Here is an 18,559-nt window from a genome sequence, read left to right as displayed (position 1 = left end):
TTTTAAATTTCATGCTAGGTCCTACATCTTCAAAATCTCTTCTACAAAAAGAGATTCTGCCTTCTGTGATACTCAGACAGCTCAGGAGCGCAGGTCATTCTTCTGTTTTACTCACTCTGTCACTCTACTGCCCTTGCTACAGGGATATTAAATGATACGCCTCTGAAACTGTCATTCTTCCCTACCGCATACAGCAAGTGAATTTACACAGCACTGGACAAGGCACCAGAAGCTACCCATTTTACTTACTTCTAATTCTGTACTTCAAAAAATAAAATTAAATTTAACAGAATAAGGCACAACTGACTCATTTTTAATTCTGAGTCATCCTGAATCTGTGGATTCCTGTGTCAGACTATCTGTACTCTGAAGAAGGTATTAGAATAGGGCAATTTCTAACCAACTTAAGAATCACGAAATTCATAAAGCAGGCCACAGTAACGGGTCACCATTTTCATTTTATACTGAAAAAAAAAAATTGTCAAGCCCTCTCTATTGAATATAATAAGAGTTTTGAACAAACCGAGTGGGTAAGATAAGCCACGCTGTTTCACATGAGATAAAAGCAGGGAAAGTCCCCTCCTGGCTTGTCCCATTAGGGCTACAGACCTTGAACTTGGAGAAAACAAAAATCCTCTTGACAGCAGTAAGAGATTAGGGCAAACTCCTTCACACAGGCCTGTGCCGCGGGCTGCGCATACAACAACATACAAAGCACATCCTAACCACGTACCAGTTCTGCTCCTGATGCCAGGAGGTAAACTCTTCACCTTCTCCTTACACTTCCATTTTAATCCGTTTTAATATTCTGCTAAAGCAAATACATTGGTTTTATGTAATAATTGCCACTACATCATTTACTCCATAGGATTGGAGTTTAACTCCTCAAGGATGCAATCCTCGCAAAATAAATGCATTCCAGGAGCCTGGAATACTAGTATTTCTGGGGAAATTATCACAGAAGTATTTAGCACAGTGTTTCTGAATCTTGTAATTTTTATGAGAAGACTCAAACTGCTCAGCATTTTTCTTAAAATTCTTGTTCCCAGAATTACCAGGTTACGTAAGAATCTCAGATGCCAATAATGAAACATTTTCTAGTCTCCAAGGTAGCACAGAAATGCCTGGAATTTGTCTGACATTCCTCCCCCCTCCAAAAAAACCCAGAAGCCACGTAAAAAGAACTCAAAATGTTATTTATAAAGTCTCATTAATTATCAATTATTGAAATACTAGTGGCCTAATTGTGCCTGAATACTTGGTCAGGAATGCTGTCGACAGTTTCCATGCATTCCTGTCAGGTCGTCTTTACAGCAGGAAAGAAAAAAAAAAAAAGAAAAAAAAGAAAAAAAGTACTGTTTTGCACCACAGTTTTCCAACCTTTTCAAGATTGCAAGTACCTGATGTTATTACTAAAATAAATATCTATGCCTTTAATGAAACACATGAATTAAACTAAGACGTTTCCTTCTGAGATCACTGCACCGACCACTATCAGATCAGCACACAGAATAAAATCAGCAGAAGCACTTCCCCATGAACGATAGCAACATACAGCTCTGTCAATTTATTGCTTCAAGTTATAGCTCTGGCCCAAAATGACTTTCATGAGAGAGGTAGCTGGGAGACTTAACGTTTTTCCTTTCGTCTACATAAAACAAAAAGGAGGCATCTTAACTATCTGTTCACAATTAAAGAACATGTTTATATGGTCCACAAATTTTGTTCAAATACGCAAGTAGATTTTAAAAGATTAACACACACATTAAAAAGTCCAAATCCTATGTAACACTTAAATATTTGTGTCTTAATGTAAGCAAACAGCAGAAGTAAAGACGACTGTGAACCTATGGCTACAATTCTGAAAGCTACCAGATAAGCTGGATATCAAATTCAGTACGAAAACTTCTTGAGCTGCTTACAGAAGTTTGCCTTATGACTCTATTTGCTACAGATGAAACACTGAGCACCAAGCCACCTGTGCCTACCCCTATATTAGGACAAAAGGAGTTGGAGAAGGTCCCATTTCTGGCACTGAGAGCAAGTGTGTCACTGTGTAACCTGCATCCACACAGCTGAGCCGTCTTCGCCTGCAGCACGGGGTGTTACCCACATCCCCACCAGGAACAGGCCCGGCCTCCTGCTGTCCTCAAACTGTATGTTGCTTAAGGAAAACATCGTTGGCCAAGCAGTGCCAATGAGCATGCTGAAGATTAGCAGTGTGGATGACCACAGGACACTTCAAACCCACTAAACCCTGCTTAGTTTACTAGTACAGGCACAGCTTGCTTCCACATTGAGCACCAATAACCTAGCAGCGATCCTCGACCTAACAAAACACGTAAATGGCAAAAGAAAGGCCAATTCTGCCATGAAGTCCAAGATGATACCCAGAGTGAACTGGACGGCATATATGCAGCCTTTAAACCTCAGTGAATTCTTTTCTGCAGTAGAAGTTTCATCGTCTATTTACCAAATACTTTCCCAGGCACTGGAATTGCAGAAGTTTTTCTCTCCATTTCAGCCTCTTCATCCTGATTTCAGGCCCAAAGCCTCCAAAATGTTTTGGATAGGCATGTGGTACAACTAAACTTAGGTCTTTTGTAGAGTTAAAAAGGGCTCCAAAATGGATCCCTCTGCAGAATTAAAATCTCAAATTGCAGTTCTGTTCATTTATATTTTAATACAGTTCGTGCGCTGGTATTACAGTAGCATATGGCAGTGTGTATTTTTTTTTTAAGTTGGAAGAGCTTCAAGGGAGAGAAGAAGCATCATTTAAAAAAACTGCTTATATACCAAAGCAAGCTTTTTTCCAAGTGAGTTACACCTAAGTCTTTAGGATGCTAATCCTCTTCTACCAACAAAAATACCCCTCCACATCAAGCACAAAGTTCCCTTTGCACAATTATCTTTAGACTGCTTTTTATGGCAGAACACCAAGAAATGACAACTACGAAGGAAGCTTAAGTTCTCTGTTTAGAACGACAATTATAAGAAGAAGAGTAGATCTTACTTCTTGCTATTTGAAATTATTCCAGCAATTAAGAGACTCCGGATAAATCTCATCTCATTTCAGCTCTCTGAAAATCAGGTATCCAGATGAGATTAATCTTAATCCAGTTGGATGAGATGGATACCACCTTTCACAATGCAACTTAGGTGAGACGAAACCCTCAACTCCAGAGGAATCAGAGCTCTGAAGATCTGCAGAGATGGTACTTGCATTACAAGGAATTACTCTAAACAAGACATATATTGTATCACTGCCAACACCTCAGCAGAATTTGAAATCCTGCATCAAGTGCCTAAAATAGAAAATACTACAAACATCATTCCCAAAAAAACCTTAGGACCCTACAGAAGGCAAAAACAGACAATTTGAAGGAAAAACTCCCTGAATAAACACAGACCTAATTATTCATTGATTGTTGAGTAGTCCTGCTTCATACTTAAGGCAGTGCAGAGAAACCTCTTTTTTTTTTTCAGGCCTCTAAGAACAACAAATCCTTACCATTGATTTCAGTGAGATTTCTGCCTGAGCAAGGACTATGGGGTCATTTCCTTAAGCATCATGAGAAGCACTCAACAACTGAACCACAAGTTACTATATCCAAAAAAAGTTGAAACATCCCCCTGCAAATTGTACGTGAACCCTTGTTTCAAAACAGTTAACCCAAGTACTCTGTACAGCCCTCATCTGTGGAACAGACAACTCCTTGAGTGAGTATTCTCCAAAACCACAAAATTTTTGTGTTAATTTTTCTTAATTCTTGGCAGGCATTAACTGAAAACACCCCTCATCATCTCTGTCCTGACACCATTTCTGAGCATTTGTATTCAATATATGCTTATTTGATGGGAACAAATTAACAGTGTGCTCTCAGCATCCTTCAGTCCTCCAGAAAATATAATCTTTCCCCAAATTAACATAACAACAAGAGATCAGTGAACATCAAACACCTGCTTTCAGCCCTAGCCTTGGCATCATTTGGGGGGCAGAAGAGCATTTCAAACCTGCTAGAAACTGAGATCAGCTACCATTCAAATGAAATAAAACCCGGCACTACATTATGTAATCTACATAGTTTTTAGACCAGTCTGCATTCTCGCAGAGCCCAAAACTGAGGAAGCTACAGACAGAACAAAAGGGAACAGAAAAAGTTCATTAACCTCAGCCCAGAGGCAGCTTACAAGTCTGTATTTGCACACTTACGCAGTACTGTCCGTTCACCCACACAAACCTGATCTTAAGCATGCATTCTCATAATGTTGAGGGTAAAGCACCACAAAATTTCCAGCGAGTCAGAATAGTCATTTGGATGAACAATCACTAACAACTAATATGCTAAAAGAGACACTCAAAAGGGTTTGGTTTTTTGGTTGTTTTTTTTGGTTTTTTTGGTGTTCTTTTTATTTTTGTTTGGGTTGTGGTTTTTTTTTTTTTTTGTAGCATCTGAATAACTCCAGACTGACACAAACTCATCTTAAAAACTCAGGAACAGCTAAACTGATATATTGCCACGGACCATACAGAACAATCAGAAAGTGGTAACTCAGAAATTAAATCTGACCTTTAAGGATAGATTCATCTCACCCAATTTCTTCTGTTGAAAATGTCGGGGTTTTCCTCATTCATTTAAGCTCTTTCTACAACCGCTGTGGAGATGGGCACTTCCAAAGAACTGCGCCCGTTGATCCCATCCTCTCATAGCTATCTTACACCAATGGAAGAACTGCTCTCTGGCAATACTTGTCTCTCCACCACTTTAAAGAAAATGTCTGGTTTATAGAAGGCTACGGTTAATCATAGTTTACACAAGGCACTGGCTGGTCAAGCTGCGGGCAATGCTGCCACCTCACACCTCAGCCACGCAATTCAAACTCAGAAAATTTATCATGATTACTACTTTATGCAGACCTCCCAGAGACCTTGCAGTGCCAATACCGAAATGGAATATATATTGCTAGAAATGCAAGCAATACCTGATTACATCTCTAAGTTGCAGACTTTTCACTTATTTACTTTAAGAGAGTGAGGAGAAATAGGCAAAACTACCAACCACCCAAGTCACAACAAGCTGTTCCTCGCGATCAACATCACCGTTATATTATCTTTACGTTTAATTTTGAATTCCACTCTCATCTTACTCTTTTAGGTCACCCACTAAACTACACCTTCATTTCACCCAAAGAGACACTGGCAATTCTTATGACCACATGGAGATGCTTACAGCAGGGTGAACCAAAATGCTCTTTCAACTTCACGGCTAGGGGCAGCATTCACCATTAAACGTTAAGTCTGGTGCCATTTTGGATAGTGTGGAATATTTTCCAGTAGGATGAGAGCCACAACACCATACAGAGAAATTTTCCAGGAGGAACCGCGTCACATCATCTGACTTCAGTATCTCAAAGTGCACGGAAGTTCATGAAGCTCAAACCCTGTTCCTTCCAACAAAAGCAGAGTACGAAAGAAAAGATACAAAAACAAGTTCAGCAGCGCAGAGAGGCTTCCCTGTTCCAGCTTGAAGGGGAAGATGACATAATGATGGCCCCTGAAGGTATCTGACAGTTAACATCACCTCCTGAGATTAAGGTGGCTGAATTGGAGGATTTCAGAGAGACAGATAAATTCTCAGTGTTGTCAATGTGATATAAACACTGCATTTTTAAAGACGCCATTAATTACCACTTCTTCAACAACTCTGGAAACCCACAACAGAGGCAAGACTTGACCTAGTCCTTAACTGTGTGCAGGATCTTCACTGCTGAAGAGTGACTGCACTACTGATTACAATGCACTCAAGTTCAGTATTTGAAGCATTAGTTTTCTCTATTTTTAGTTATGCAACTAAAAAAAACCCTGCTTGAGCAGGAGAGTTGGACCAGATGACCTTCATTAGGTCCCTTCTAACTGCAAGCATTCTGTCATTGAGAAAAAAGGAAGCTTCTTTAAAGAAAACTAAAAAGAACAGGCAAAAAGGTCAGTGTTTTTAGAGGCTGACAGCTTGCTAAAGACCCCATATTGCATACGGAAGAACAGAGTAAGTGTAACTAAAAAAAAAAACCATTAAGCAAGCATGCAAAAGTATGCCCTTCAAAAAGTGAAGTCATACTAGTATGCCAGGAAAAAATAAAAACTTTAGCAAACTAAATGCAAATTCGTTGTATTTCAAGCTAAAAAAAAAAATTGAGAACTGATGTGCTAGGAGAAAATTTTATCAAATACACCAGAAGGATGAAGCTTATCAGAAAGTCTGCTTGCCCAATAGGTGATAAAAAGATAAAAGGCATGCTCAACAAGACAAAGCCATGGGGAGGGGGAAAAAACCTCAAAATTACTTCTTTGCCACATGAAAACCCAAATGAATTCACCATTGAGTACGTAACAGCTTAAGGAACTTCCAGCACTGGAGTTTGCCTGCAGAGTGGACAAGGACAGAGGATCCTCTCCCGTCAGTTGAGAGTCAGTTGAGTTAACTGACAAAGCCTACCAGTACTAAAATAGCCAGGAGCATGTGTACTCAGCCAGATTTCCAAGAAAACCAAAATACTAAAAATGCCAACTGATGGACTGCAATATGCAGGTCAAACACATGAGGGCTCTGAAGGAGCTCTGATTAATAATATCTTGGGAGACCCCAAAAACTACCAACTTCTCTAAAAGCTCTTAAAGAAAACTCAGCTGTAGTGTAGTAAGGAGGAAGGTCTTACTAATTAACAGTTAATTAACATGCTAAGAACATATCCGTTTATACACACACACACACGAAGTGGACTCCTATACAGATCTGTAGTTAGACCTCTCTCATTTAACTTAACAATACATTATGCTGAAAAGCATACAATGTGAGATCAATGTCTATTAAAGATAAAACATTAAGTGAATCAAAGCAGTTATCCTCAGTCCATTCTTCCAACTAGTTGTTATAGAGTGTGACTGGGAGAGAAAACCGAAGACGAAATACAAGTAGATTAATGCAAGGCCCTGCATTTGGAAAAAAACAGCTAACTACACACAGAAAACGACGAGTTCTAAATTAGTTTTTCCTGATTAGGGAAGACCTTGAAGTCACTATAGAGAGCTTTATGAAAATACAGTTTTCACAGGGGTTGATAACAGGAGCAGAGCAAAAGCAAACAGAATTTCAGGAGTAATTAGGAAGGGAACAGAGACCATAAGAGGAAGCAGCAGTGTGACTCTGCGACACCGCATGCGTCTGCAGCACGTTCGTATCCTGAACTCGGCACGCTGTTTTGGTTCTGCCATCTTAGAAAAGACAGTAACACACCAGTATACAGAACAGCAAAGACAAGACTTAGGGAGCAGCTTGCACACGAGGAGAGATGAAATCAAGTAAGATTCCTCAGCCCGCAAAAGAAAGGGCTGAAGAGAGATCAGATAGAGGTATACAGAAGCACTAGAGGAGCAAGAGGCAGGGGTATCACACAAACACTTTGAAACAAGAAGCCTTTTTCACAAGGTGAATACATAACCTATGTTATTCACAGCTCTAGGACATCAGGGACAACAAAATGGGTTCACATTAGACAAATTCATGGAAGCAAACATGGAGCTGTGATACAGCCTGCGGCTCGGGACTCCCTAACTGCAGGCTGCTGGAAGGATGCGTGGCTATGCCGTGGGAAGCAGAACTAGGTTCCCTCTTCTTGCACACTTCCCTCAGCTGCAGCTACAGGCTACCATCAGAAAAACGATTTTATGCTACAGGTCCTTTTGATCTGACCCAGTTTTCTTATTACTGCATTAGAAAACAAAACAAGTAACAGTTCTGTTGCTAAGGTAATTTCCTACACAATCATCTAAAAACAGTGTATATTTACGATTGTGGACATTTATTCAATTGCTTAATTTCTCTTATTCAACACTGTTTTCTATACACTGGTAATGCAGAGAGTGATAAACCAGTAAGTTCCAACTAAGTTGTTTTCGAGAATAAAAACTCAGAAAATGAAAAATGCTATGTTGTGAACAAAGTAGGTCTGGCCCTTTTAAACATTAAGGCAATCATCCTCAATCATCCAAAAAGGTGAATCCCTTCCCTGCCATATCTTTTTCAAAGGTGAAATTACAAATATGCAGCTGACGAAGAATGACACTGTATCTTACATATTAAAGTATCCATTCCTGCAAAGATTTTTACAATGATTTCACATTTACAAGTGTACCAAAACACCACAGTGAAATTACTACAAATTCAACTGTGCCACGTGCAAAAGCGGGCATACCCACTTTTGCTTTTGGCAGGACTTGGTGAAATTTCAGCTCTTCTTTCCACGGGGATCTGTGCTGGGATCTGTTCCCAGCGCTCTTCAATGAATTCATAAATGACATGAAAAGGGCTCAACAGTGAGATGACAACATCTGCTGATGATACTAAGTTATTCACAGTAGCAAAGACAGTAAATGAGTAGGAAAAACTGAAAGAAGACTGTGTGCAGATTACTGACTGGACAGTAAGACACATAAATGAAATTCAGTAGTGAAATTCATGAAGTATCTCAACGAAATTACCTGTGAAGTAGGGTAACCGGGGGCAGGGAAAGTGGTCCTAACTTCATGCAGAGGTCAACAGGCTCTGAACTGACTCTTAACACTCTGAGCAGGCTGAGGTCTAGAAAATCATGATTGTTACGGAGATAGTAGATAGGGATGAATTATTTACGTCTCTTCCAATATAGGAGTGGATTTTACATGGGGTCCAGGTTCAAAACTTAACAAAAGAATATGGTTCCTCACTCAACAGGCTGCCATGTTAGTTAAGCTGTGGAACCAGAGAGCATTACCCTTCCTAATACTTCTCATGGCTTGAAAGGGAGATCTAACAAATTCCAAAGACAAGTCCAGTAAACATCATAAAAAACACATCCAGCTCAGTAAATCCCTGTACGGAGATGTGCAGAGATTGAAGAGCGTGCAGGAGGATCCTATATTCTTCTTCTGTTCCTGTACTCCTCAGTTACCCACCTTCGGCCACTGCTCTAGATAGGTGCACGAGAGCTGCGCCTCTAGTCTTACATTCATTACCTCTCCCTAAGTCATTTTGTCTAGCACAGGTATAATGTCCCAAAGAACTGGCGAGTGTTAACACCTCTTCCGTGCCTGTTACAAATATCCAAACATTCACTGTGGATAGCAATTTAAAGCCACGTTCCACCTCTCTACCAAATATGATTCTGTAATTCTAAAGTGTATCTTTTATTTTTTCATAGTCCTCTGAATGACACTGAAAAAGCATATCCAAAACGCACAGCAGTAATAGCTGGCAGGGACAAAGGGATCTTGTGACTGAGTGTAGATATCTAGTAGATAATTCTATTTGCAAAACCATTGAAATGGCAATGCTGATTTGATCCCCATAAACCATTCATCCACCTAAGAACAGCAAAATAGTTCTCTCGTTCTGAAAGGGTATTGTGATTGCTGTCACTGTAACTGCTCTTAGAGCAGTGGCTAGTCACTCGGAAGGCTGTGCACAATACAGCAGAATACAATGCCTTTTACTGGAGTTTCACATTTTTATAGTGGTACTGATAGGCAAAAATAATGCCCTCTATGGATGCATCTGGAAAACGTTCATTATCACTTTTGGGCAGGTGATTTTAACTCTCTTCTGATCTCCAAGGAGCCAGAGAGCAAACAGACTGTCCTAAAAACCTTAAGATACACAACTTTTCACAGTTGTGACTGATATTCCCAGAGTGACTGATATCCCCAAAGATTATCGTGTTCTCTGGGAAGGTGAAAATTTTTTCTACAACATGTTAATGAGACATTTGATGTGTCTGCCCAGCCTGATATACCCTAAAACCTCCAGAGATGTAGGGATCAGGTCTCCAAAATAAAGCCTAGGCAATAGGGTCCCTTCATTATTTGAGTTCCCTCTTCCAGGAACTGGAAGGTGACTTGCTGCTTATCGCTGTTTCCCTACATTTCCTCTACATTTTTACTCCAGGCTCCTCTCACTAGAAGGAAAAAACTCCCTTTGAAAAATCCCAACCTGAAAAATTACCTGGATTTCCAAGCAACAAGAGGAAAGTGTTATCTATTCTAGGAAGCAGTCCTATTGACTTCACAAAATCAATGTATATTTTAATGACACTTTTAGACTACCACACTGTAATTGACTCTTTCGATACAGTCATTCTCACGGTACAGAAATAGGGGGAAAACAGAATCACTGTATCAAAATAGTATTTAAGAGAATTACCATATCACTATTTTTTTTCCTTTCAAAAGGACATCAAATTACTCCAACACGGAGCATAACATAAATCTGCTGTTACAGAAAGAGGAGTACAAAGAAAATTTTACTTTTTATGGATGCATACAGCACTAATTCTTAATAGCCAAGGCTGCAAAAACAATTTCTAAGTTGCCACTGAATCTAAGTTGTACTGAATCAGTTTAAGAAGTTAAAGCTATTGAACAAATCACTGCCCCTAAGTTTCTACTCCCCTTCAGTCCTATAAAATACCTCAGGGATAAAGATTATTAAAACATAAGCTATATAGAGAACATCAGTAATCAATTCTGCCTAGCCACTGTATTTTCTTTCACACAGTCCAGCTGCCTAAATTTAGCATGCATGTTTTTATTTGTATTAGAAACTATGTTAACTAACTCCATGTGACTCTCCAGTATCCTGATACTGAACCACAGGCTTGTAAATGAAGTCTGGAAAAATTGCCAGGGTCCAGTGTCCGAGTTAGGAAAAGGAGGATGAGTAAGTGGGTTGTACCAGTAATCAAGTGCAAGTCCACTTAGCATGGGAAGCTCTGGACTGGGAATGAACTATGAAGAAAAAAGTGTACATGAGTTTCACATAGAAATACATCTAATTACACAATTAAAGTTTCTGAAACATTAGATATCTAGGCTAAATTAGTGGTCCAGGCTGAACCATCAATAGAAAGAGAGAGGTTTCTTTCTAGAGGTACCTTTTTAGAGGCAAGTCATCCCCTTCAAGGGGGTCTGGAATGGCTACCTTCAGGGAGCTGTTCACCCTACCTGATTTTCACCACCTGCTTCAGCAGTGCCTGGAAATCTAAGTTTCATGAGAAGAATCTCACCCACAGTATTTGAGGTAAAACAGAAAAACTGAGGTAACTGCATGTGTTTAGTATGTTTTCTAGCAGTGTCCAAGATGAAACTTCCCTGTGTACACTCTTGGGAATCCTGCACTACTTCACGTGATTGCTACCTAGCTATTACATTAGTCTTACACAGATACACACGCTCTTGCACAACTGTCCACTTCCATCTTTCAGAGTTACTGATGCTTCTTGGAAAGCAAAAGATTTGGATCCACACACACTGACTACCCTTACTCTATTTGCATTGCGTCTCAATTTTGTATCATCTTCACTGTGCTTGGTACAGATACTTTGCCAGCCTACTCCTTTCACATATCAAAACAGTATTTGTCTCCAAAAACCTTTTCCTCAGCTCTATACTGAAAGGAACTGAACAGCCCGAAGAATTACTTCAAAAAGAAAATCAATTTGGCAGTTAAGCCGTGATGACAATGAACTGGAAATCAAGTATTAGGGTTGGAAATTGCAAGTTGTACTCAGTTGGTACCTGCAAATATTAGCTTCTGAAATTCTGTGACAGCTCTAAAAGGTAACAGTCGTAACTGCATCAGTTCTGTTTGTATTCCCTCAAATCACAAAGCTGCCATCACGCAATTCTTCTTTCTTCTTGGACCCACCGTATCTAAAAACAATGATCCTCTTGTGCTGTGGAAGGGATGGAATGTGAAATCCCATCCACATCCCAACAGAATCCCACAAACATTTTGGCAGTAAAAATTTATTATGTAAAGCCCAGATGGCATCCCAAATATTTCTACTTTAAAATTCAGAAATCATTTTTTTGCTTAAAATAAACTACACAAAAGCATCACGCCTAAAATTAACTATACAAAAGCATCAAGCTAGGTAACCAGACTTAACTGAACAGTTATTTGGACTATGAGAAGAACGTGAATGTGGCTTTCTCCATTTAACTTCATTGTCAGAAATGAGTAGTATTTTTCTATTCAAATGTATTTGAATGACTGGCAGAGAAGGAAGATACAATAAGCAGATACATCCAGTAACGTATTATACTTCGAGAAGAACTTTTCCAGTTATCTAGAGCCTAACAGCTTTACCATAAACTTCTGTAGCAACGTTTCAAACGTTTCAACCAAATTTGTAATTTTTCTTAGTTCTTTGTTATTATACCAGAGTTCTTTTGCTTACCTTTTGGTTTCTCCACTACGCAATTTCAGCTCTGAATCTGGGAATGTGGTCTTCAAAACGGTTTTAGCTGCTGCTTCACTAAAGAAGCTAAACCTGATTGTCAGTTCAGTTTCAACATCAACTTAATCACTGCATACCCTTTAAGCTACGGGATAAAGATCGATCCTTGATTCTGACTGTCATTTTGCAGTGAGCCCACTCCTACATTCCTTTTATATCTATCACTTCACTGAATGCCAAAGAAATCTCAGTGTACTTGGCATGAAGGCTGCACTTCCTATATTTATGCTCCCACTAATGTATGCTCCATTTTAGTCCTTACCAGCTTAAAATCATCTGTGAGGAAAGACGGCATAAAGCGCAAAACAGTTCATGCAACTGTTTAACTGATATGAAATATTGTTCACCCACATTGCCCTTCCATCATCATCTTTCTCCTGGATCTTCTGTTTAAATATACCCAAAAAATTAACATAGAAGGATCCATGGTCATTTTCTTAAGTGAATAGTACAAACTCATATTAGGATTGCTGCTCCTACTCAAACTTTCAGTACCTCCAGAAAATAAATCAGTACTTTTTAATTGTACTACCTTAACTTTGCTGGCAGAAACAAGATTCTTCAAGACAGATGAAAATGAAGTGCTCTCTCCAGGCAAGAATTCCTTATATCTGGCACACTAACACTTCATCCTTTTTAATTATTCCACAGGTAGTTGCCTTGGAAACTGCCAAGTAGCTCTTGGATTTGAGGGATCCAGCATGAGAAAGTAACAAGCCTTTGTAGCCACGGCATTCGGATCCACGTTGGCTGCAGCAACAGGGTTACAGAACGGTCATGAAAACCTGAAAGAGATGGTTAAAATTAACAGAGATTAATTATATTGCCCAATTCTTCAAAAATAAAATACAATGAATGTTGATAGCCCCTTAAGAGTGGATACAAACTAGGCTTCAGAGAAACGCTGCTTATGTAGCTTTCCAGCACAGCACTGAATTTCACCTTCGGGAGGACAGCACTAAAATGTTGATGCTGAAGTGAGCTCACGAGTTCAGCTTTCAAGATCAAGCAATATGAGGTTTTCCTCAGCTTCAATAAAGACCTTCCTAAGTGTCTGGTCAAATGCCTGAAATTCAGTGCTATTGTTTTTCTTTGAATAAAAATAGAGTATCTATAAATAGCTCTCATCACAAATGCTGAATCACTGTATTTTGTATCATACAGCAAATTGCTTCAAACTTCATTTAGCCTTTAAAACTAGGAAAGTTTTCTTTGCTTAAAACACAATTAAAAGCCTAACAAAGCATCTAATTCTGCATTCATATAGCTTGTCTAAAAGTACAGAATATTTTCTTTTCCCGCTCCGATTTCTCATTATTTCAAAAGCTGACCATTTGCACTTAAAAAAAAAAAGTAACAATAACAAAACAGCAAAACCAAAGAAAAACCTAATTACATTTTCTGTCATTGGTCAAAGTTATGAATTTCAATTTTTCAAAAATCTTTTTTCTTTGTTTTCTCATCTTCACTTTTTTAACAAAAAATAGGTTAACAGTAAGCCTTAGAAAAATAATTTGCACTAAAACTATCAATCATGCAAATGGTCACTCCTGCACCCAGAGGCTGTTTCATGAAAGATAGGGAGGATCTATTAATATGTCCAAGCTACCTATGATTTCTCATCACTCAAATATACACGTATTTTGATTTGCAGTATTAACAAATTTCCTGGCAGGACCCTGAGTAAGACAGCACCATGGAGGTGGATTTGCCTGCACCTTTCCATAACAAGACACCTAAAAGCCATAAGAATATCTTTGTTAATTCTAGACCTAAGTTTTACTAGAACTAGAGTAATTACATATTTGTTTCACAGAAAAAAAACTAAGTGAGGTAACAGAAATGAAAGGGTTTAGGAACAATCTCCCCAGTGCCCACTTTGTCCTTCCAGGGCAGGTCCTCTCCTTCAGGCTTGCTCTCAGCCCGGCAACTCAGTACATTTCTGACTTGTAGAAACCACCACATAGCCTGCTTTGGTCCCAAAGGAAAAGAACCGCTTACGAGTCTATCCCTACCCATTTCACAGTCCTCCCTCCTCTACCCCTCTCAGTCCTCTCTTCTAGCACTCTGCTCCTGATAGGCACTTCCAAAGTCACAGAAAACCTCAGAACTACTTAAAACTCATCTTTTAACTTACTGAATAACCACCAAATTGTACTGCCGCCTTCCCTCTTTCTTGCCCTCTTGAATCACTTCCTTGACTGAAAATTATAATAGTTTTCCTTCTCTCCCTTCTTCCCTCCCTCATCCAATCCCACCAAGGACAAAGCACGTTTAAGTAGTCCCACAAAGGTTGCCTCTTCCCTGGTGGGTTCTGTAGTTTCTCCTTGCTTCCTCCTGCGCATCCTTTTCAGTCACATCACTTGCCTCTTTATGAGCAAGGTTTCTGTAAGGTAAGCTGACAAGAACGGGCATTTTCTTTCCCTCGTTGCCCAGCAGTTCCAGAAGTGAGACCCGTTTCATCATTTCTGGATGCAACTTGGGATGAACACGAGTTTTCTCAACTCCCCAGTCCCATCAGCCCAGGGTACGCTTGCCATCTACCTCCATCCTCTGGAAGAGGCACCTGCCTCCTTTTCAGTCCATCAGGTTTGTTTCATTTTGCATCTTGTAGGGGTTCTCCCTGCAGAAGTGGCATGCCAAAATGCTGTGGAATATTGAGAGCATTTGCTCTGTTCCTCCTCTTCCCAATTACAGATATAATCTCCTGCATGTTCTGTTAATGCAGAAGAAAGCCCTCCTCTTTCCCAGTTCTCTCGAGTATCTGACAGACTGAGTCTCCAAAACCTCAAAATGATCCTTTTATCACGAATGGCCATGTTTCTTTTGAGGAAAGGTAGATTTTTCTTCCCTGCCTCCGGTATCTTGACACTACTCTCAAGCACGTCACTCAGTACTCATCATCTCATAGGGCAGACAGAAGAACTTTATCTACAATGTCAACTCAGAGTGTTAATCTGTCACTGTTCCAGACCAAACCTGGTACATGACCAGTTCCCCAGTGTTAGTCCTTTCAACCCACTGAGATGTTACCAAAAACGGCATCCAGTTCTCAACAGGCGCTAACGCCTCCCATTTTCATTAGCCTTATTCTCAATGCAGTGTCATCCTGAGATTATTTCAAAGTTGTTGAAAGGCTGCTTCTACCTTGATTTAAATCCTACACCCTTCTAAAGACATCTCTCAATAAGCTGACTTCTAGAGTCTTCACCTGTAGTAGCTGATGGAGCTACCGCATCTTTTCCCTATCCTCATCATCCCACAGCAAGTACATAATTTCAAAGGCTGTAAGAGAGAGGTCTTGATAGCCTTTTTTCTTTTTTAAGTATTCTGGAAACCTTTGTAAGATATACATATGTTAAAAATAGTCATTTTAACACATACTTTTCAGATACTCTGTTTCTGTGAGCCATCCTACCTGTGTAGTGGCTTATCTTTGCCATGTTGCTCCTGCTCAAGCTTTCTAATCCCAGTTCTGTCTCTGCTGTCTAGTGATCTGACTCCGATCTTGGGCTCCCGGACCGTCGTGCTGCTCCCTATAGATAAAGGTCATGCATCGGAGCCACGAGATGAATGCAATGCCTGACTTTGATTTCTTTTAGGTTCTGTAATATTCTTCCCTCTCAGGTGCTACAGAGACACCTGCATCAACAAGGAGCTCCACTAGCTGAGTTTCTGGCCAACCCTTTGAAGAAAGAGTTGTCACACTCTCTGCAGCTCGTTTCTGGACTTGAGGGAATGTTTCCGTGCTACTGTCTATTCAAAATATAAATAAAATAAAATCTTCTGTCTCAGTCTTCAGAGGACATGCGTCTTTGCTCACTTCCAGCTTCAGCCCCCGAGCCCAGGGCTGCTTTCAGATTCACATCTTGTCTCTAAGACCACTGTTATGAGACCCTGAGTCACAAGTGCTTGGAGGAGCTGCCTGCACTCTTCTTCTGAGCGAGTATCATCAAAACACTAAAAGCACTGTAAACTCCAGAGCTTGGTGTTATTAGAAAAACACATAAAACAGACTCTTGAATAGTAAAACTAAAAGCAAGATGCATAAAAGACATTTATGTAACTCCTCTAGTCCACTGCGGTTTCAGTTTTTTTCCAGGTTTGTTCGCAATCCATTAACAACCTAATTTTGCATAATCCCTACGCATCCCTGAAGGAAAGTCTTTGTTTCCCTGTTTGAGCACTTGGTTTTCTCCTTCTCAGTCTCCATTACTGAGGCAGGCTCCATTCTGACCAGTCTCTACCCCATCCTCTGAAAAGCTGCCCCTCAGAAACATGCTCAGATGCTCTCAGGGAACACAGAATCTGCCCCCTATCACAGACTTGCACCTGATGGAGAATACAGCAACCAGGACAGCACGACAGGGAACCTTCCTCTCCCATTGTAGTCAGCAAAGATACAAGTAATTCAAACGCCATTCATGATGCGTCCTACACTGGGGTTTTCAAAAAGGACCAAGGAAAGTCAGATGGCCAAAACCTTAATCAACAAGAAGCGAGTTCTTAATTCACGTTTTCCTCTGTGGAAGTTACTGTTTAGTTTATGTCAGTAAGGTACGTTCAAGCTACGACCATGCTTCTTAGTGCAAAGTTCTTAGTTCTGTTCTTGGTTTCACCCACAGCTGAATTAATAGGTTTGTAAAATTTAATGACCATTACTTTTAAAATTGTGGTTTCTCTAGGTATAATTTATTTTCTCTTAAGAAAAGTCTTCAAAATTTGCTATGCACAAAACTGGTACACAGCCACAACCACATTCCTTAGTGAACTAGAAAGCTGCTGTTTTCTTGGTAATTGTACTTTTAGCATCTGAAGGAGGCACACAGACATCTTTTACCGAGTACAAGACTTAATTTTATGTTTGGAATGTTTTTAAAATACATATATTGTAGCTCATATATACAATAGCATAGAGGCACTGTAGTGAGAGTAAGCCTCACTGCCCTCTTGGGAAAATCAAGTTAAAGCCCCCCAACGACTACGAAGGCAGCTGGTTCCAGAAACAATTCATCATTTGAGATTCTTTCTTTAAAAAAAAGAAGTCTATTTCAGCACTGTTTACTTATCATCCCTTCTTATATCCTTTATTTTCCACCTGAAAACAAGTTAAATGGTATTTTAGCAAGATGTATCAAACCTGGAATCCTTTTTTGAGAAAGCTTGTCAATGATTTTGGATGTTTTACTATTTGAAATACAGTAACAGAAAAATAGCAGCAATCTTCTGAAAACTTTTATGGCTGGCAAGAATCCCATCTTTTCACACAGATTTCTGAAGAAAGAAAAGACCCTATGTTGTGAAGAAAATTATTTGCTCCTTACTGTGGTGGTATTTTAAGGTTTACTTGGAAGTGTTGGGTAACTAAAAAGGCATCTTTCTCTTAATTATTTTGAAGTAAAAACATCTAAATCAGACTGCAAAGCCTTCTTTAAACTATTCCACCGCCAGTGAAGTTCATTCCAACTTTGCTATTTTACAGCTTTACCAGGCTAATACATTATCTGCACAATGAATACTGAAACAAAGATGAAAAAGAACAGAAGAGACACCCTTTACTGTCTCCAATAAAAACCTAAAGTGAGAGTTTTAAATCAGAAATGTGGGAATTTCCCCTATAAAATCACAGGTGGCCAGAAAATTTCCACCCAAGAAAGTTTTTCACAGATTCAACAAAAAAAAATTATACAAGACAGATGTAAAAAGAATGATCAGGATGTAGGACACTTTGCCCGAGACATGACTGCTCAAGAACACATGCCAACCAGCAACCATAAGAAGGGAAATGAGAAGACAGGTAACAAAGCTGGGAGGCCCAGTCAAGCAGAAACGAAGACAACTGAAGAAGAGGTGCAGCAGTAGAACATCCTTAGGACAGCTGTGGCTGGACAGCTTCGAAGAGCTTCATTTAAGATAGCCCAAAATCAGATGGTCACTTTAAAGAACTTTATGACTTGAATGTACACTGGCAATCGGTCAAATCTCAAGTGAGGTAGTGTCTTCACTTTCCGCTTAAGTGGCGGCAACTGCTCTGACGAACTAGGCTGTTAGGAGGTCCTAAGCAAAAATGTAAGGATAAAGAACAGAGTCCTCTTGCAAAACAGGCCTCTACAACTGTGTTTTATCAGTTGCCATGTGTAAAATGAGATCTGTACCAGCTAGGACCTGTGAAGATGAACACTTGATGAAATAAGACACAATCAGATTATCCAAAACCAAATCCATCTCA

General features: G+C 39.6%; 1 protein-coding gene across 15 annotated transcripts in view; it reads right to left on the bottom strand.

Annotated features, from left to right (window-relative positions):
* Positions 1 to 18,559, bottom strand: part of LOC142079164 (endonuclease domain-containing 1 protein-like) — a 176,940-nt gene that overhangs the window by 126,030 nt on the left and 32,351 nt on the right. For all 15 annotated transcript variants that reach the window (XR_012672536.1, XR_012672548.1, XR_012672547.1 and 12 more), the window contains one exon: positions 12,863 to 13,115. The gene's annotated coding sequence lies outside the window, so the exon portion shown is untranslated. The remainder of the gene's footprint in view (positions 1 to 12,862; positions 13,116 to 18,559) is intronic.

The sequence above is a fragment of the Calonectris borealis genome, chromosome 1, assembly GCF_964195595.1.
Source record: "Calonectris borealis chromosome 1, bCalBor7.hap1.2, whole genome shotgun sequence".
Classification (NCBI taxonomy): domain Eukaryota; kingdom Metazoa; phylum Chordata; class Aves; order Procellariiformes; family Procellariidae; genus Calonectris; species Calonectris borealis.
Note: the sequence above shows the minus strand (reverse complement) of the source record. Positions and strands in the feature narration are given on the sequence as shown.